General features: G+C 38.8%; 1 protein-coding gene across 1 annotated transcript in view; it reads left to right on the top strand.

The window, feature by feature from the left end:
- The window catches only part of Orc3 (origin recognition complex subunit 3), a 381867-nt gene that overhangs the window by 35490 nt on the left and 324854 nt on the right, over window positions 1–21523 (top strand). The window lies entirely within an intron of this gene.

Below are 21523 nucleotides of genomic sequence, written 5' to 3'. Positions count from 1 at the left end.
GCACCACCCCAGATGTGGGAACAATATTCCTTGGTAGGGCAGATTTGCGATTTATACAGAGTGAGCAGCTGTTTGGAAGAAAAGTAATGGTGAGAGCGAAAGAGAAAACCAATTTTTTTAGATGCAGAGGAAGCAATATTTGTAATGTGCTTGTGCCAAGAGAGATTATAAGTCAGGGTAATCCTCAAAAGAGATATATCATTTTGCTTAGAAATCGGAGTGTCACCAAGATATAAGACAAGACTGAATTTTAGAAGGGTTGAAATCAACTAAGTTGTCTTTTCCCCACTGGAGAATTACCTGAAGATCGGCATTTAAGGAATTTGTAGCAGATTTTCGAGAAGTTGAAGCTGATTGAGCAGGGCAAGGTTTCTCAAAATGGAAAGTGGAATGCAATGTGCTATCATCGGCAAAACTATGGATAGGATTTCCAGTCAATGGAAGAAGGTCATTAATATACAAGAGAAAAAGAGTGGGGGAAAGAACTGAACCTTGGGGGACACTGGCATTAGTGGAGAAGTTAGAAGACAGAGAGCCATCTACCATCACCCTCAGTGAGCGATAAGAGAGAAAACTGGATAACCAATTACAAAAAATAGTTGGCAGACCATATGATGGAAGCTTGTTTAGAAGACCTTTATGCCAAACATGATCGAAAGCCTTTGAGATGTCAAGAGCAACTACTTGTGTTTCACCGAACCTTTCCATTGAATTAGTCCATAAATGGGTAACATAAGCCAGAATATCACCAGTGAATCGACACTGACGGAATCCATACTGGCGATCGTTGATCAGATGGAAGGTTTCTAGGTAATTTTAGAGTTGGTGGTTAATTGATTTCTCCATTACTTTAGAAAGAGTAGAAGTAATTGCAATGGGACGATAATTGGATGGGAGGGATTTGTCACCCTTTTTAGGAACTGGCTGGATATGAGCAAATTTCCAAGCAGAAGGAAAAACACCTTTGGAATAAGAAAGTGAAAAAAGGCGGCAAAGAGAATAGGAGTAAATTCAGGAGCACAGGTTTTGAGAACAAGTGGAGAAATACCATCGGGACCTGGAGCTTTCTTAGCATCAAGATTCTTCAAAATCCTTCTTACATCCTTTTGATGGAAGACCACAGGAGGCATTGAATGGAGGGTGTTGGGAATGGTGGGAGGTGTTTTACCAAGGTCATTAATACATAAGTTGGAAGAAAAATGGGATGCTAGCAGGTCAGCTTTATCCTTGGCTGGAGTGACAACAGAACCATCTGGTTTGGACAGAGGTGGGAGCACAGATGGGCAAAAGTTGCAGCCAATAGCTTTGGCAAGAGACCGGAATCTCAGCTACCATTAAGGCAAGAATCAAGTTTTCTACTCTTAGCCTGTTCAAACTCTAGTTTAGACTGATTAATAACTGCTTTACAATTGTTGCGAGCTTTGGTGTAGGCAGAAAATGAAACTGAAGAATTAGAAACAAGCCATTTACGATATGCAACGTTCTTCTCTGGAATAGCCTTAGCACATTTATTGGAAAAACCAAGGTTTAGATAAAGGACGAGATTTTAAAATGGACTCTGGGATAAAGGATTCCATTCCTGCAAGAATAATTTCTCTGACACGATCTGAGCAAGTGTTGACATCAGAAGTTTTGAAACAGTAATCCAACCAAGAAAAGAAGAAAAGAAATCTCGCAGGTCATCCCATTTTGCATTCTTGTAATGCCAAACAACACGAGGTTGGGAATAGCCATGAGATAAAGGCTCCATTGGAGAAGAGACAATCACCAAGTTGTGATCTGAAGTGCCTAAAGGACCTCTCACTTTGCCTGTGTACTTAGAAGGGTTGTTTTTTGGCTGTATGATTAGGATTGTCCGGTATTATTGTAGGTAAATGAACAATCTGTGCAAGGTCATTAGTAATTGCAAAAGCCTCAGCATCTCGACCAGCTGCTTCGGTGTGACTAGAAAACGGAAGCCAGCTGGAGTTGTGGACATTAAAATCACCAAGAAAAATTACCTCACTGTTAGGAAAGTTGGACTGGAGGAAGTCAAGTTGCAAAGAGAGGAAGTCATAGAGCTCCAAGTGATTAGTGGATTGGGAGAATGGTACAGACAACAGATGAATTTGACACAATGAGGTAGAGAGATTTTAAGCCAGAGAAGATCGAAGAGAGGAGATTCCAAATTTCCACGTCTCTGGCAGGGAATATCAGAATGGACATATGCACAAGTACCACCTTTGAGGCAAAAGGAATTATACAACGAATAATTTGGGCATCTGAGATGAGCAGTAGTTGAATCAACTGATAACTGAGATTCTGTCAGAAAAAGTACATGTTAGAATTGAGACCACGTATATTTGTGAAATGAATTAGGAAGTGTTTGGGAGGTTTAGATATTTTCGCAGATAAACTTGCTCTATTAGTTTGACAATTCATGGTGTATTCAATAGTAAGAAAAAGTGGGTGGGACATGCTGTATGAAGTAATGAAATTTTTGGATATGGCGTACACGTGGTAAGATTATACTCAGATCCTTGAAATAACATGGCCTCGACAATGCCCCCGCATAAACACTACTCGGACTCCCTCCAGTCACTATCTGGCAGAGTAGAGGTAGCAAAGGTAGTAATAGTAGTAGTAGTGGCATGTGATGCAAGAAAGCAAGTGTATGAGCTTAGGCAGCATCAGCCAAAAAAAAAAAAAAATCACACCATTCCCTCCAAATGCCTGTCCAGTTCCTCCTTAAATTTATTTAACCTGTCAACTTCCAGGACGACAGATGGAAGTTTGTTCCAGCAATTAACCACCCACTGGCTAAAGGCAAATTTCCGCACATCTATTCTACATCTGTCTTTTCTTAATTTGAATTTATGCCCCCTTAGGTTTGTAATCTGAACAAGTGGAAGGATCCCATCAGAATTCAGCGTGCTCAACCCATTCAAGGCCTTGGTTATACACTAGCTGATCCGGAAGCCTCCTAGAGAGTTACCAAAAGGTTCGGTCCAGTGTATTAACTAGCGGCCGGCCTGTGAACACCATTTTAGAGCTGTACACTTGAAATGTAAGGAATATTGGATCTCGCCATGATGTTCATCATAACCTCAAAAGTTATCAATCATACTGCATGATGGAAAAGATGGGGAAGGGTTGACCGGACTTGGCTCTAGAGACTAAATATGGGTTCCACCACTTGAAGCCTCCAATAAGCAACGTGGTGGTATTGCACCGGTTGATGAGAGTCATCTACCACCTAGTACTGCCTGGTAACATAAGGGGCGGCATTCCTCCATGTGGTGTGGGCGCCACACCTCAACCTCTGCTTACGTTGGTTTACACCTGGGTGGTCACCCACCATGTACTTGTGCATGGAGGTTATACCCAGGATTACTAACAGTCCCACCATCGTGAAGGTGCAAGCAGAGGATTTGGCTGTCACAGACCGTTCGGACTTCGCCGAAATTGGGTCCATTTGACTTGAGTGTCACCCGAATATCAGTTCCATCAGCGTTTTAGACTCCCAGGTAGCAAGTGCAGCTTGTCTGGCATATCTGAGAGAATGTCTGTGACAACCTCAAGGACCACAGTATATATACTGTATATACAGTACAGTACAGGTGGTGCCTTGCAATTCGACGTACCGCTATTCGACAGTCGGATTTCGCGGGCCGGCGCAAACGCTACACGATATTGCACGATAGAATTCTTTGTTGGACTACGTAGCTGCGTTTAACGTTACTAAATAGCACTAAATAATGACGGTTGCTTCATACATTTTAACAAGTGGTATTAAAGAGCGGGAGTAACATTTAACCAATGATAGATAAAGCGGGAATAGAGCCTACAATCGTTCAGCTACGTTAGCCGCCCTCAAAGATAGCTACAGGTATGCCATCAGTTGTTCCTCAGTTATGAGACAGCATTATCTCGTTAATAATCGTAGTCTGAGTTCACGTTTGCTCGAGTTTGTGCTAATTTATAATTCTGCATTTCTCATAAAGTTAAAAATTTTGTGCTTTGGCAGTTATTTATTTTTTTTTTTTTTGAGTGAAATTTGATAATGGGTCCAAAGAGAAGTGAACAGTGGAATAATTCAGGAAAGAAACACACTTGGTTGAGCATAGAAAAGAAGAAAGAAATTATAGATAAAGTGCAGAAAGGTAGAACAATTACAGATGTAGCTCAAGAGTATGGCATCCCTAGGTCAACCGTGGCAACTTTTTGGTAACAAAGAGACAAGATTATAGGTGCTAGGGTGTTCGCTGGAGCAATGAAAATTTCTGACAGAAACAGATCTTGACAAGAGAAAGGGTAGAACAAGATAAATAAAACATCCTTCCAACATCTAAGGCTCAATGAAATGTATGTACTCATTATGTATTTTGTAATTTCGTTTGTTATATGGTAGAATATAGTAAAGTCAATAATACTGTGTATTTCTCTCCAACAACGAATTAATCAATGTGCCATAAAGTTATATGGAAAATATTGACCCGCAATTCGACTCTAATTCGGCAACGGATTATAGTTGAATTGTGAGGCACTACTGTATATGTATATATGACTAAGTATAATCATATTCAGAAATGAAAATATTGTACAGTATATTTTGATATATAAATTATTTTAGTATCACAGTAAAAATAATTACAAACTTAATATAAAAGCAGACATACAAACCATTAACTTTTTAATAAATTAATCTAATTTAAAGAAAGAATCCAGTGTTGTTTCTACAGTTTTTGTCCTATATGTATTTTTAACTACAGCCCAGACATTATTAAATGTAATAGTTGTTTCTTTATCATTGTTACTGCAGGCCAACACATTCTCTATTATGCTCAATGCTGGGCATCTATTTTTAGATGGCAGTGTGTGTGCTTCTTCACTTTCGTTGTTGCTGGTAACAAAAACATTGTTGTTTTGCTTGGTGCTCAGCAGCTGTTCTGGTGTTGGCATTGCTGTGGTAGCAACTTCATCATCCACTTTCACAATACTGTATCTTCAAATTCGCCAACAAAATCCATATGACCCTTCAAATTCCTCCATTCTTCAATGTTGTTATTACATTCATCTGCTGCACCATGTTTTTCGATGATATCCTCTCCAAAGCCACTCTTTCTGTAGAGATAAAGACTACAGCGATATATTTTTCAACTTAAGTGTCTTGGCAGAATGTGCTATACAACGATCTAGAATCATCAAAATGTTCCTTTTTTCCAAAGCCATTCTTCTGTCCACTTTGATAACTAAGACTGAAAAATTTTGACCGTAAGCCAAGCACTTCTATTGGCCTTATAATCACGGGGAAGTTCGTTAACTTCTTTAAAACAGCTTGGCTTGGAAAACTTTCCAATCACAAGTGGGCATAGTTTTGTATTGCCATCTGAATTGCAGCATAACAGAACAGTGAGTTTTTGTTTACTTAATTTTCCACCATGACAAGACTCTCCTCAAACAGAAAATGTTTTGTTTGGCAGCAAATTATAAAATAAACCTGTCTCATCAAGATTTAAAAATATTCTTTGCCTCATAATTTTCAAGAATGAACTGTACAGAACCCAACCAGTCTGACTTGCCACAAACATTTTGCAAAGCCAAGTTATTCCTGTCTTTAAATCTTTTGAGCCAGCCACTACTGCATTTGAAGTTACTAATTCCTTGTTGCTGAGGTAGATAATTTGCCTTTGCGTGCATCTGACGTTGGCAAATTAGATGTTTACATTTGTTGGTACCACTTGAAAAGTTTTGTTTCAAGCTCCTTGTGTTTTGCATGAAAATTTTGTTTCCTGTTTTTTATCACTGCTCCATTGTCACGCACTTCAAGTTTTTTTAGGTTTTTCAGTATTGTAGATAAAATAGGTAAAGGGATGTTGTGTTCCCTTGCAATATCTGTTTTACTTTGATCCATCCTATCAGCCTTTTGTATAATTTTCATTTTAATTTCCAGGCTTAATTTCGTCCCTTTACGTTTTGTCACCATCATACTGCTAGATGAGACATATTATAAACAAACTGTAAATTAATTTAAAGACACAAGTTCCAAAAAAGACATCAGCTAAGACAAGATGGCACAAAAAATTGATTACTGTATACTGTAGAAAAAGACTCTTTGAACTGGCATAACAATTGCAATTGACCTTAATCCCATGGAGAGCGAGGGAGTGTATGTAAACAACTTAGAAAAACTTTTTATTCTTTTGTTAATTTAACAGCACACCCTTCACAAAGATGTTTTTCAGAGTGCACTTACGTTATAGCTACCGTAAACTGGTTCTGTGTACACAAAAGTAAATTCTAACAAGTCAGAGCCATTCGGGAAGCAGGGAACCTGGTGGCCAGAAGCAATAATAGGTGCAATAATTGGAGGCTGTGTCAAGATTTGTATTAAACATACAAAATAACAATATTTATTTCTCGCAGGGTGAAAACAAACTTTATAATACCTATTAACCGAATTTTATAATAAACGAATATATTTACATAGAAAAATCTATCCTTCTGCAGGGGAATGGTATGTGCTTCATAAAAATGAGTACTTTATATAAACCAAGTTTGTATTAACTAGATTTTACTGTAGTTTGTTTTCTTTGTTAACATATGTGAAGAACTCCTTATTTCCATTTTTTGAAATAAGGAGTGAGTATGAAAAATTACTGTCTCTCTTAGCCAGTGATTTTTCATATTTATGTTTACCAACCTAACCTCTAGTTCTGTTATACCCTTCAATACTTTTAAGTGATACAATTTAACTATGATGGGACTTGAGATAAATGGCATAGCATGAGATAAATGATGCAAAAATGGCAATGAGATAAATGATATAAGTAACTCAACTCTGATGACTGCGCATAGTTATTCTTATTAAGGAAAGATTAAAATAGAAATAAAAAGGAAAAGACGTTACCTACTCTGAATCGTATTCCAGATATCACATCAACTTTAAAACATTAGCATTAGTAGAGGTGTACAATTCAAGAAAGCAAGCTTATGCAGCATCAGCCAAAAAAAAAAAAAAAAATCTCCCATTTTACCTCTCCATTTGTTCCAAATGCCTGGCCAGCTCAGTCTTAAATTTATTTAGGCTATCAACTTCCACAACAAAAGATGGAAGTGTGTTCCACCAATCAACTACTCACTGAAAAAATGTACAACTTGTGAAATGTTTGCCGAACTCTCTGGAACGGAACATGATATTGCCATGGGGGATGTCTTTGTGTGTGCGCGATGTAAGGAGTGTAAGGAAATCAGGCGACAACTCAGCGTTGTTATGGGCCTATATGAGAGTTTGAAGGACAGGGTGGATGCCCTCGAAGGAAATAAATTGAGGGGCCCATCAAGCTCTCAGCTGCCCACATCAACGCCAGAGCGTGCACTTGGTCATCACGCAACACAGCGGCAACCCCCAAGGCAGAATGCGCTGGTCCCACAGGAACTATTAGTTGTTGGTGACTCTATTGTCAGGGAAACGGGGAACATGCTATGTAAAATGGATAGGTGGAACAGGACCAGGGTATGTCTGCCAGGGGCAAAGGTTGATGACGTTGTAGAGCGGATATCATCTTTCAAGGGCACAAAAGGTGATATAGTTGTACACGTTGGCACTAATGATATTAAGAGTAGGAGACCGGCAGAATTACTCAACAAGTACAGGTCACTGTTGAAAAAAAGCCGAGAATTAGGGTTGAATTTAAAAGTGTCTGCAATTCTGCCCAGACACGATAGGAGGGAGTATATGATGAGAGCCTTGTCGATCAATTCGGCCCTGGAAAGATTGTGCAAGGCTCAAGGGGTAGAATTTTTTTCAGCCTGGACTGTACTTGTTAACAGGAGAGATTGCTTCTACAGGGATGGGATACACTTAAATAGAAAGGGTGCAAGAATATTTGCTGATGCTATCGAGGCAGTGTTAGGTGGGTCGGAAAACTGCTAGTTTGGGGGGATACAAAGACTAATAGTTTAACAGTAACCGCAGGCAGAGGTGAAGGTGATTCTTGCACAACTTCTATTAGAATAAGAAGCGACCTGGAGCGAGGGGTGTTGGGGGTTTCAGGGACGGATGGCAGTCATCCTGGAATAGTTGGGTATATGGGATGTGTTAGGGTAACGAGGAATAGGCATAGGAGCATGTATGCTTGCATGTATACCAATGCTAGAAGTATAGTAAATAAATTTGATGAATTTGAAGTGTTGGTCAAGACATCAAAGGCGGATATTGTTGGGATAGCAGAGACGTGGTGTCACAAAGATATAAGGAATGCAGAACTGGAATTTGGGGAGTACAATGTGTACAGAAAGGATAGACAGGACAGAAAGGGAGGAGGTGTTATGCTGTTAATTAAGAAAAACATAAAATCAAGAGAAGTGCATCCAGTTGATATAGATGGACAGTGCACTGTTGAGTCAGTTTGGTGTGACATAAGCACTGCAAAAGCAAAAATAAGAGTAGGAGTGTGTTATAGGCCTAATGACTCGAATGAGTACAATGAACAATTGTACAGAGAAATAGAGTGGGCCAGTAAATCAGAATGTCTTATAATGGGGGATTTTAACTTCCCAGATATTGACTGGAACTTGTGGGTTGGTCACTCACACACTAGTCAGACTTTTGTGGATTTATTGGATGATTGTTTTCTGCAGCAGCATGTTCGAGAGGCAACCAGAGAAAGTAATACTCTTGATCTGGTTATCAGCAGTGATCATTCGTGTATTAAGAATTTGCAGATAAAGGAACCACTAGGTGGCAGTGATCACAGTGTGCTGAAGTGGGATTTACTCAAAGAGGTAACTACCGTCAGGGGTAAAGGAAAGGGTTTTTGCTTCCGTAAAGGGGAGTACAGTGGTCTCAGACAGTTTTTAAATTCTGTACAGTGGGATCGACTGACGATGTTCCAAACAGTAAATTCTAAGTGGGAAGCATTCAAGGAATTAATCGTGGAAGCTACTAGACTTTTCATACCGATGAAGAAATATTGTTCAAGGTTTAGGCCTAAATGGTTATCAAATGAACTAATGAGACTCGTGACAGAGAAGAAAAATGCATGGGATGCATATAAATTATCAGGCGACGCAGAAGCCTGTAGCAGATATAAGCTAGTCTGTAATCAGGTCACAAAGGAGGTTCGGCAGGCAAAGGCGGATTACGAGAAATCTTTGGCAAAAGATGCTAAGAAAAACAGCAAGGATTTCTTTACTTATATAAACTCTAAAAGGAAGGGGCTGAATATGATTGGTCCACTTGACATCGATGGTTCGACTGTTGATGATCCTGCTCAGATAGCAAACAAACTGAATGAGTATTTTGCATCTACATTCACACGTGAGGAATCATTACAGTTTGAAAATGGAAGAAGGTTATCAAATTGTAGCAGTGTGCTTAATGATTTTGTAATAACTGAGAGCAAAGTGGAGGAGAAATTGTTGAAGTTAAACATAAGAAAGGCACCTGGGGCGGATGGGATCTATCCAGTTATATTAAAGGAGGCGGCAAAGCAACTAAGCAAACCCTTAGCCATAATTATGAGAGCATCCTTGGACTCAGGAGAGGTTCCCACGGACTGGAGATGTGCAAATGTATCCCCAATTCACAAAGGAGGTTCGAAGGGTGACACGAATAATTACAGACCAGTTAGTTTAACTTCTGTTCCGGGTAAAATAATGGAGTCACTGGTTAAAGATGCATTGCAGGATCATCTAGACAAGACTGCAGCAATAATTCAGACACAGCATGGGTTTGTTAAGGGAAAGTCTTGTCTGACAAATTTGATTGGTTATTATGATGTGGTCACAAAGGAACTGGATGCAAAAAATAATTTTGATATCATATACTTGGATTTCAGGAAAGCTTTTGACACTGTTGCGCATGGAAGACTACTGTACAAATTGGAGCAGAATGGTATTAAGGGTAAGTTGCTGCAATGGATAAAAGGATGGTTAAGTGAGAGAAGACAGAGGGTGGTAATCAATGGGTGCTGCTCTTCGTGGACTAATGTTATTAGTGGAGTCCCACAGGGTTCGGTGTTGGGTCCACTGTTGTTTTGTGTATTTATCAATGATATTGATGAAGGTATATCAGGCTTAATGTCGAAGTTTGCAGATGACACGAAGGTTGGCAGGGTTGTTAATGACAGTAATGGCAGTGTGCTACTGCAACAGGATCTAGATAATTTGGGCAGATGGGCTAAGAAGTGGCAACTGAAGTTTAACCTTGACAAATGCAAAGTACTGCATATGGGTAGAAGTAACCCCAGAGAAACGTACCAACTGTGTGGTACTACACTTAAGGTGGTAGAAAATGAAAAAGACCTGGGAGTAATTGTGCAGTCAGATATGAAGTTTTCTGAGCAATGTAGACAGGCTGCTAGGGCAGGTCATGGGGTTTTGTCAATGATATATAGGAATTTTGCTAGCAGGGAAAAGGAGGTGATTGTCCCTCTGTATAAGGCAATGGTCAGGCCACGTCTTGAGTACTGCGTACAGGTCTGGAGGCCTCATTTTAGGAAGGATGTAGATTTGCTTGAGCGTGTACAGAGAAGAGCAACACGATTGGTGAGGGGAATGAAGGGATCCTCTTACCAAGAGAGGCTTAAGTTCTGCAAATTGCAGTGGCTGGAGACTAGGCACCTGCGCGGTGATCTGATTGAGGTCTATAAGGCCTTGAATGGGTTGAGCACGCTGAATTCTGATGGGATCCTCCCACTTGTTCAGAATACGAACCTACGGGGACATAAGTTCAAATTAAGAAAGGATAGATGTAGAATAGATGTGCGGAAATTTGCCTTTAGCCAGCGGGTTGTTAATTGCTGGAACAAACTTCCATCTGTCGTTGTGGAAGTTGATAGGTTAAATAAATTTAAGGAGGAACTGGACAGGCAATTGGAGGGTATGGTGTGATTTTTTTTTTTTTTTTTTTTTTGGCTGATGCTGCATAAGCTCCTACACTGCTTTCTTGCATCAAGTGCCACTACTACTACTACTACTACTACTACTACTACTACTGGCTAAAGGAAAATTTCTGCACATCTATTCTACAACTGTCTTTCCTCAATTTGAATCTGTGCCCCCTCAGGTTCTTAATCTGAGCAAGAGGAAGAATCCCATCAGCATTCAGCTTGCTCAACCCATTCAAGCCTTATACACTTCAATCAGATCACCTCGCAGGTGCCTACTCTGCAGGTGCTGCAATTTGCAGAACTTAAGCTTTTCTTGGTAAGAGCACCCCCTTTGTTCCCCTCACCAATTTTGTTGCCCTTCTTTGTACTCATTCTAGCAACTCTACATCCTTCCTAAAAGAATGCCCCCAGACCTATACACAGTACTCTAGGTGTGGCCTGACCATTGCCTTGTATAATTGGATAATCACCTCTCTGTCCCTGCTAGCAAAATTCCTATATATCATTGACAAGACTCCATGACCTGCCCTGGCAGCCCCTCTGCACTGCTCAGCGAACTTCATATTTGACTGCACAATTACCCCCCAGGTCTTTTTCGCTTTCCACTTCCCTGAGTGTGGTACCACACAGTTGGTATGTTTCTCTTCGGTTATTGCTACCCATATACAGTACTTTGCATTTGTCAATGTTAAACTTCAGTTGCCACTTTTCAGCCCATTTTCCCAACTTATCTAGATCTAGTTGGAGTAGCATACTGTCGTTAACAACCCTGCCAACCTTTGTATCATCTGCAAACTTTGACAATAAACCTGATATACTTTCATCAATATCATTGATAAATATACAAAACAACAATGGGCCCAACATCGAACGCTGCAGAACTCCACTAATAACATTTGGCCACGAAGAGCAGTGTCCATTGATTACCACTCTCTGTCATCTCCCCCTTTATCCATTGTAGCAACTTACCCTTAATGCCATACCTCTCCAATTTGTACAGCAGTCTTTCATGTACAACAGTATCAAAAGCTTTCCTGAAATCCAAGTACAGCACTCAATTTACCAGGATTGGTTTAACCGCGACACTTCAAGACTCCAAATTAAAAAAAAAAAAAAAAAAAAAAAATCAACCAGAAATCACAAAATTCAAGTAATAACTGGAATAGGCACGAACAGATGTTTTGCAAGTCGTAAATAAATGACAAGAAGCAGCGTTATAAAGTCGTCATTTGGAGATTATTATCTTGCAACCCCCACTGTCTTCACACCCGACGCTAAAAAAAAAAATAAATAAAAAATGTTTAGTTTGCTTTAGTGCGTTGCTTCGATTGTTGTGTTCCATCGCACCGCAAAGCGAAAAATTTTATTTCGTTATGTCAGGGATAATGAATTTTTTTTTTTTTTGTTTAGAAATTGCAAAAATGATGGTTAAATGCAAGCGAGTTGCGCTTTCAATTAAACAAAAACTTGAAATCATTAAAAATTTTGAAAGCGATGCATCCATTAAATCTTTAATGAACCATTATAATGTTGGTGACCAAACCATCGTAAAAAATAAAGGGGAAGCTATTAGATTTAAAATCGACATTGATAAAAATAAAGGGATGAATTGTATTGGACACGCGAGTAGTGTGTGGTAAGTTTTTTATCTATCGCCATATATTTTATGTAGTTGCGGAACATTTTTGGATACAGTAAGTCCCCGACTTATGTAACTTCGAACTTGCATTACTTTTTTTTAAAATTTTTAGGTTTGTAAAATTTAAAACAATAAAATAATAATAATTATAATAAGCAATGAATAATGACGATCACGGCACGCACAAATTGCACAAGCGAGATATGAAGTAACAAGCTTAAAAATAGGAATGAAGAGAAGATTCTTAATTTATTTAGGTTTTTTTTATATATATGACTGAAGATTTCAGTGAAGGGCGACACACATTTCACCATAACGTAAAATCCTACAGAATTCCAGCTTTCAGTATTATCGCAAATGCAATAAGATCGAGCTTACTACCCATTTATAATGAATTGCACTAACAGAAAAGCCCAATAACTCGGAAAGTGCAAATTGTGTGTGTTTTATGTGACCTTTTGTTTTCAGTGACCTCCAAGAAATGTTGTTTAGTAAAATGTGAGCTCGCATGGAGTGTAATAGCCTTAACCCCGTGAAGTTCTTTTCAGAAAATTTCGTTTACCGTTATCATGGTGCCAACTAAGAGAATAAGTGACAGCGGTACTAGTAAGTCTATCAAGAAAAGGAAAGCGATCGATTTGGGTCAGAAAATTAAAATAATAATGATGTATGAAAATGGCCAAACATTGACAAGTATCGTGCAGAATTCAGATTTGTCAGTGGCAATGGTGAACACAATAAAGGACAAAGACAATGTGAGATGCGATGAAGGATCGGCACCAATGAAATCAACTATGATAACCAAGGCTACAAAATACATATCAGTTTTTACTGTACAATTCCTTTTATGTTTTCTTTTCTTTTCTGCCACTCCAGCTAATTCACCACTGTCCCCTGATAAAGCTTTTAATTGAACTAATTAAAAATATATAACTTTTTCTATATATATAACTAATTGAAAAATATATAACTATTTTTCTTCATGTGTGGTTTCTGTAATTTTTGCATATCACGGATATAGTAGCAATATTTTATTAGTCATTCCCGAGTTATTCAAAACTCAACTTACATAAGAAGTCCTGGAACTTATCTCTTACTGTATTTTTGGATTAACCGGGAAATTGATTATCCGGGATTTTTTTTTACCTTCTCTCCTGGAAAATCGAGAGTCTATTTTGTATATGATATCAAAATTATTTTTGGCATTCAGTTCATTTGTGACCACATTATAGTATCCAATCAAATTGGTCAGACAAGACCTCCCTTTAACAAATCCATGCTGTGTCTTAACTATTACTGCAGTCTTGTCTAGATGATCCTGCAACTTGTGTTGCAGGATCATCTAGGAACACAAGTTAAACTAACAGGTCTATAGTTACCTGTGTCACCTTTTGAACCCCCTTTCTGAATTGGTGATACATTTGCACACCTCCAGTCCATGGGGACTTCCCCTGAATCTAAGGAAGCTCTCAGAATTATGGCTAATGGTTTGCTCACTTCCTTTGCTGCCTCTTTTAATATAACTGGAGAGATCCTGTCCACCCCAGGTGCTTTTTTATGTTTAACTTCAACAATTTCTCCTCCACTTTGCTCTCAGTTATTACAAAGTCACTTAGCCCCCTGTTAGAGTTTGATAAACTTCTGGCACTTCCCTCATTGAATAATTCCTCATGTGTGAATGTAGATGCAAAATGCTCATTCAGTTTATCAGCTACCTGAGCATGATCATCAATAGTCAACCCATCTATGTTAAGTGGTCCAAATCTGATTCATCCCTTTCCTTTTAGAGTTTACATAAGTAGAGCTCTTTGCTGTTTTTCTTTGCCTCCTTTGCCAAGGATTTCTCGTAACCTGCCTTCGCCTGCTTAACCTCCTTTGTGACTTGATTACAGACCAGTTTATGTCTGCCGTAGGCTTCTGTGTCATTGATAGTTTATATGCATCCCATACATTTTTCTTCTCTGCCACGAGCCTCATTAGTTCATCTGACCTCTATTTAGGCCTAAACCTCGAACAGTATTTCTTAGTTGGAATGAAAAGCTTAGTAGCCTCCAAAATTAAGTCCCTGATGGCTTCCCATTTAGAATTTAACGTTGGTAACGTCATCAGTTGATCCCACAGCACAGAATTTAAAAACTGTCTGAGGCCCCTGTAGTCACCTTTACGAAAGCAAAAGCCCTTCCCTTTAGCCTTGATGGTAGTTACATATTTAAGTAATTCCCACATCGGTACATTGTGATCACTGTCACCCAGTGGTTCCTTTATCTGCAAATTCTTAATGCATGAATAATCACTGCTGATAACCAGATTAAGAGTATTACTCCCTCTGGTTGCCTCTCGAACACGTTGCTGTAGAAAACAGTCATCCAATAAATCCACAAAAGTCTTGCTTGTGTGTGAGTGACCAATCCACAAGTTCCAGTCAATATCTGGAAAGTTAAAATCTCCCACTATAAGACATTCTGATTTACTGGCCCACTCTATTTCTCTGCACAATTGCTCATTATACTTGTCAGATTCATTAGGCCTATAACAAACGCCTACTCTCATTTTTCCTTTCCCAGTGCTTATGTCACACCAAACAGACTCAACATTGCTTTGTCCACCAACATCAATTGAATGCACTTCCTTAGATTTTATGTGTTTCTTAACTAACAGCATAACCCTCCTCCCTCCCTCCCTTTCTGTCCTGTCTATCCTTTCTGTACACATTGTACTCCCCAAATTCCAATTCTGCACTGCTTATGTCTGTGTGACACCACGTCTTTGATATCCCAACAATATCAATATCTGCCTTTAATGTCTTGACTAGCATTTCAAGATAATCAAATTTATTAACTATATTCCTAGCATTGTGTACATGCAAGTATACATGCACCTGTTTCTACTCTTAATTACCCTAACACAGCCCATGTATTTTTTTGTTCCACTATGACTCCCAGCAGCTTGCTCTCTAGGGTGCTGCATATTACAATAGAAGCAGTGCAAGAATCACTTTCGCTTCTGCTTGTGGCTACTGTTGATCTTTTAGTGTGTGAATCCCCCCCCCAAACTAGCAGTTTTCTGACCCACTTAACACTGCCTCTATAGCATCAGCAAATATTCAAGCATCCTTTCTATTTAAATGTACCCCATCCCTGTAGAAGCAGTCTCTCCTGTCAACAAGCACAGACCAGGCTGAAAAAAATTCTATCCCTTGAACCTTGCACAATTTTTCCATGGCCGAATTGGTCGACAAGGCTCTCATCATATACTCCCTCCTATTGTGTCTAGGCAGAATTGTAGACACTTTCACATTCAACCCTAACTCGTGACTTTTTTCAACATTGACCTGTACTTGTTGAGTAAATCTGTGGATCTCTTACTCTTAATGTCATTAGTTCCAACATGTACATCACCTTTTGTGCCCTAAAAAGATGATATCTTTTGCCCCTGGCAGACATACCCTGGTCCTGTTGCTGGTCCTGGAAATATGCTGGTCCTGTTCTACCTTCTTGCATAGTATATTCTCTGTCTCCCTGACAATAGATCACCAACAATAACTAATTCCTGTGGGACCAGTGCATTCTGCCTTGGAGATTGCCTCTGTGTGGCCTGATGCACAGAAGTGAGCTCTGCCATTGAGCTGGGCAGCTGAGAGCTTGATGGACCCCTCATATTAATTTCTTTGAGGGCATTTAACCTACATCTCAAGCTCTCATAGATGCACATCAGAACGCTGAGTTGGCACCTAATTTCTTGATACTCTAGGCATCTAGCACACATAAAGACATTCTCCTTGGCTAGATCATGTCTCGTTTTAGAAAGTTCAGCAAACATTTCACATTTCGCACATTTTTTGAGACTGTGATGCATTGGAGAATCGCCCCTTTCATTTCTCCCCCGAGTCTGGGGCAGAAAACAATTTCATAAAAATGAAGTTCAAAGGAAAAAACAAATGCACAATTACATAATAAATTCATTATCAGGAACAAAAAAAAGGATTAATTGAAATGGGAATGGATATTTTGGTATTAACTTTGAATTTTGTCTTTATCAACAGATCTTTATCAAAGATCAGTAATGTTTGACTGCATTATATGATTGCTAGTGTTATTTCCACAAATGAAAGGTAACAATGTAACTAATAACAACAGTGGTAGAATCAAATAATTTTAATCTTATAACAGAACAGCAGATATATATACTGCACAAATAATTTATAACATTCTACATTGTTTATACGAGAGACTGTACAGTAGTGCAGTTTCAAAAGAGCCAACATGTTCTTTAAATAATATTCATAAGCTCAGTATGGCTTCTCTCTGCCACAATATATACAGCAATACCCTGAATTGCACTGATAATTGGTACCGAAACTGTTTCGTGTTATGTGAAACCGTGCTGATTGAGGTATAATTATAATGGGTTTTGATTGAATCCGTACCAGAGAAACAGTCTATAAACAAATTATAATAAATTAATAAACAATTTGCGCTTGATAGCCAATTAAAAGGATTTGAAATAAAAAATATTGCAAAAATTTTATTAATGAAACGTTCTCATCTTTGAGAATGAAAATTTCTCATCTTTCATGATGTTACATCATGAAGGATGAGAAAAAAGCTTTATTGTATTTTGGTATTTCAGTAATGAAGTCTGAAGTCATCACTTCTTTTTCCTGGCATACAAGTCTTTTTAGCATCGAATCCCATCTTGTAAAATTTGCCTTATTTTGATGCTGCATTCAACATCTGGATCTCCATTCATAATCGCCTCGCAGGCCACGTCAACACCCCTGAAAAACTTTCTCCAATTCTTCTGTTAGTAGTAGTAGTAGTAGTAGTAGTGGCACTTGATGCAAGAAAGCAGTGTAGGAGCTTATGCAGCATCAGCCAAAAAAAAAAAAAAAAAAAAAAATCACACCATACCCTCCAATTGCCTGTCCAGTTCCTCCTTAAATTTATTTAACCTATCAACTTCCACAACGACAGATGGAAGTTTGTTCCAGCAATTAACAACCCGCTGGCTAAAGGCAAATTTCCGCACATCTATTCTACATCTATCCTTTCTTAATTTGAACTTATGTCCCCGTAGGTTCGTATTCTGAACAAGTGGGAGGATCCCATCAGAATTCAGCGTGCTCAACCCATTCAAGGCCTTATAGACCTCAATCAGATCACCGCGCAGGTGCCTAGTCTCCAGCCACTGCAATTTGCAGAACTTAAGCCTCTCTTGGTAAGAGGATCCCTTCATTCCCCTCACCAATCGTGTTGCTCTTCTCTGTACACGCTCAAGCAAATCTACATCCTTCCTAAAATGAGGCCTCCAGACCTGTACGCAGTACTCAAGACATGGCCTGACCATTGCCTTATACAGAGGGACAATCACCTCCTTTTCCCTGCTAGCAAAATTCCTATATATCATTGACAAAACCCCATGACCTGCCCTAGCAGCCTGTCTACATTGCTCAGAAAACTTCATATCTGACTGCACAATTACTCCCAGGTCTTTTTCATTTTCTACCACCTTAAGTGTAGTACCACACAGTTGGTACGTTTCTCTGGGGTTACTTCTACCCATATGCAGTACTTTGCATTTGTCAAGGTTAAACTTCAGTTGCCACTTCTTAGCCCATCTGCCCAAATTATCTAGATCCTGTTGCAGTAGCACACTGCCATTACTGTCATTAACAACCCTGCCAACCTTCGTGTCATCTGCAAACTTCGACATTAAGCCTGATATACCTTCATCAATATCATTGATAAATATACAAAACAACAGTGGCCCCAACACCGAACCCTGTGGGACTCCACTAATAACATTAGTCCACGAAGAGCAGCACCCATTGATTACCACCCTCTGTCTTCTCCCACTTAACCATCCTTTTATCCATTGTAGCAACTTACCCTTAATACCATTCTGCTCCAATTTGTACAGTAGTCTTCCATGCGCAACAGTGTCAAAAGCTTTCCTGAAATCCAAGTATATGATATCAAAATTATTTTTTGCATCCAGTTCCTTTGTGACCACATCATAATAACCAATCAAATTTGTCAGACAAGACTTTCCCTTAACAAACCCATGCTGTGTCTGAATTATTGCTGCAGTCTTGTCTAGATGATCCTGCAATGCATCTTTAACCAGTGACTCCATTATTTTACCCGGAACAGAAGTTAAACTAACTGGTCTGTAATTATTCGTGTCACCCTTCGAACGTCCTTTGTGAATTGGGGATACATTTGCACATCTCCAGTCCGTGGGAACCTCTCCTGAGTCCAAGGATGCTCTCATAATTATGGCTAAGGGTTTGCTTAGTTGCTTTGCCGCCTCCTTTAATATAACTGGATAGATCCCATCCGCCCCAGGTGCCTTTCTTATGTTTAACTTCAACAATTTCTCCTCCACTTTGCTCTCAGTTATTACAAAATCATTAAGCACACTGCTACAATTTGATAACCTTCTTCCATTTTCAAACTGTAATGATTCCTCACGTGTGAATGTAGATGCAAAATACTCATTCAGTTTGTTTGCTATCTGAGCAGGATCATCAACAGTCGAACCATCGATGTCAAGTGGACCAATCATATTCAGCCCCTTCCTTTTAGAGTTTATATAAGTAAAGAAATCCTTGCTGTTTTTCTTAGCATCTTTTGCCAAAGATTTCTCGTAATCCGCCTTTGCCTGCCGAACCTCCTTTTTGACCTGATTACAGACTAGCTTATATCTGCTACAGGCTTCTGCGTCGCCTGATAATTTATATGCATCCCATGCATTTTTCTTCTCTGTCACGAGTCTCATTAGTTCATTTGATAACCATTTAGGCCTAAACCTTGAACAATATTTCTTCATCGGTATGAAAAGTCTAGTAGCTTCCACGATTAATTCCTTGAATGCTTCCCACTTAGAATTTACTGTTTGGAACATCGTCAGTCGATCCCACTGTACAGAATTTAAAAACTGTCTGAGACCACTGTACTCCCCTTTACGGAAGCAAAAACCCTTTCCTTTACCCCTGACGGTAGTTACCTCTTTGAGTAAATCCCACTTCAGCACACTGTGATCACTGCCACCTAGTGGTTCCTTTATCTGCAAATTCTTAATACACGAATGATCACTGCTGATAACCAGATCAAGAGTATTACTTTCTCTGGTTGCCTCTCGAACATGCTGCTGCAGAAAACAATCATCCAATAAATCCACAAAAGTCTGACTAGTGTGTGAGTGACCAACCCACAAGTTCCAGTCAATATCTGGGAAGCTAAAATCCCCCATTATAAGACATTCTGATTTACTGGCCCACTCTATTTCTCTGTACAATTGTTCATTGTACTCATTCGAGTCATTAGGCCTATAACACACTCCTACTCTTATTTTTGCTTTTGCAGTGCTTATGTCACACCAAACTGACTCAACAGTGCACTGTCCATCTATATCAACTGGATGCACTTCTTTTGATTTTATGTTTTTCTTAATTAACAGCATAACACCATAACATAACACTTTTGGTGCTACTTCAGTGTTATCCACTTCAGAATTGTTTTCCTCTTCTTCATATGCAGTTTGCTTGTCAATTTCAAGGAGAGTTGTGTCATCTAAGTCATTTTCATGTGATTCGGTGCAGTCACATACAGTAGCAGTGTCCAAAGTTTCAAATCCCAAGTCTTTTCCGATCTTCACAATGTCCTCGAGATTTGCCTGAACTTGCGGTTTAGAACCAGTGAAATCATTTGACAAATGGGGTGAAACATGCTGCCAAACAGAACGCATGTTGTTGACAGTGATTTCTAGCCAAGATGCAGATATATTTTTTCGATCGTATTTAAAGGGGTAAAAAATAAATTGTGAAGTGAAAAGTTTGAAAAGCTGTCACGGCAGGATGGAATTAAGAATACTGAACACCATTGCATGGCATGTTACTGCTAACTGCAGTAACATGCATGGGGAGCTTTTGGAACATGTGCATGTGAGACAATAGAATTACACCACAGCATATATGTAAGCTTACCTAGGCTATGACAACACAGCATATATGTAGAGTATGTGTCTAGGCTATTGAATGAGTTTTAATATATAGTAAATTTTTGACTTAAACTTAATTGAAAACTGTGTTAAGAGTGAAACCCGTGCTGTTTGAAGCCATGCTAAGTGAATACCTCACTACTTAAACTTAAACTTAATACTTAAACTGTATTTGTAACCTGCGTAATAAGTTAGAACAAACATTCTTTAGAATAATGCTATTAATTTTAGTTATTGTTTTCTCATAGTAAAGATGTAGAAATGCAACACTGTATTTATGCAAGAGGGTGCTACTCTGCAGGAAGCAAGATAACTAGGTATCATATTTTGCACACTGTGAAGCAAACCAAATTTAAAATAAAATTATTAAAAAATCTGAAAATTGAAGTGTAGAATAGTACAGTAAACCTTCGATTTAACGGACTAATAGGGGAGAAGGGGTATCTGTTAATGTCAAAAGTCTTAAATCGAATGAAACCAGGGGGGGGGGGTATTGTTCTTAATGTAAAAAAAGCTTTAATACAATGTACAGTACTGTACAATATAAAATTATGTTACAATTTGGCCTTTGATTTATGGATATCAGAAACAGTTTGTTTTTTTACGCCGTAAATTTCACAAACACTTGCTACTGAGACGTCTTGTTCTAATTTCTCAATTAGCTCTAATTTCTGTGCCACATTAAAGTTCACACGCTTTCTTTTTAACTCCTTTCTCACTTGATGTCATTTTAAATTGTAAGGATTGCAAAATTATTTAATAAATAAAGTCACTTTTCAGAAATCACAGAAACACTCTGTATACAACCTGACTGCACAATAGGTTGAGGCAGACTGAGACTGAAACAAAGCGAGTAGACCTGCAGTTTAGTGTCCCGAGTCATGTTCAGCTCGCAAGTCACCGCCTGCTCTTATTTGTTATCTATAATCTGGGAAAACAGCTATTTGAGCACGTTTTCAGAAAGAATAAGAAACATGAATATAAAAATAAAAGTAGGTAATTATCAAAA

This window comes from Mastigoproctus giganteus, chromosome 1 (genome assembly GCF_048544385.1).
Source record: "Mastigoproctus giganteus isolate SK-2022 chromosome 1, ASM4854438v1, whole genome shotgun sequence".
In the NCBI taxonomy this organism is placed as follows: Eukaryota; Metazoa; Arthropoda; class Arachnida; order Uropygi; family Thelyphonidae; genus Mastigoproctus; species Mastigoproctus giganteus.
This window is presented reverse-complemented; position numbering and strand designations above follow the sequence as displayed.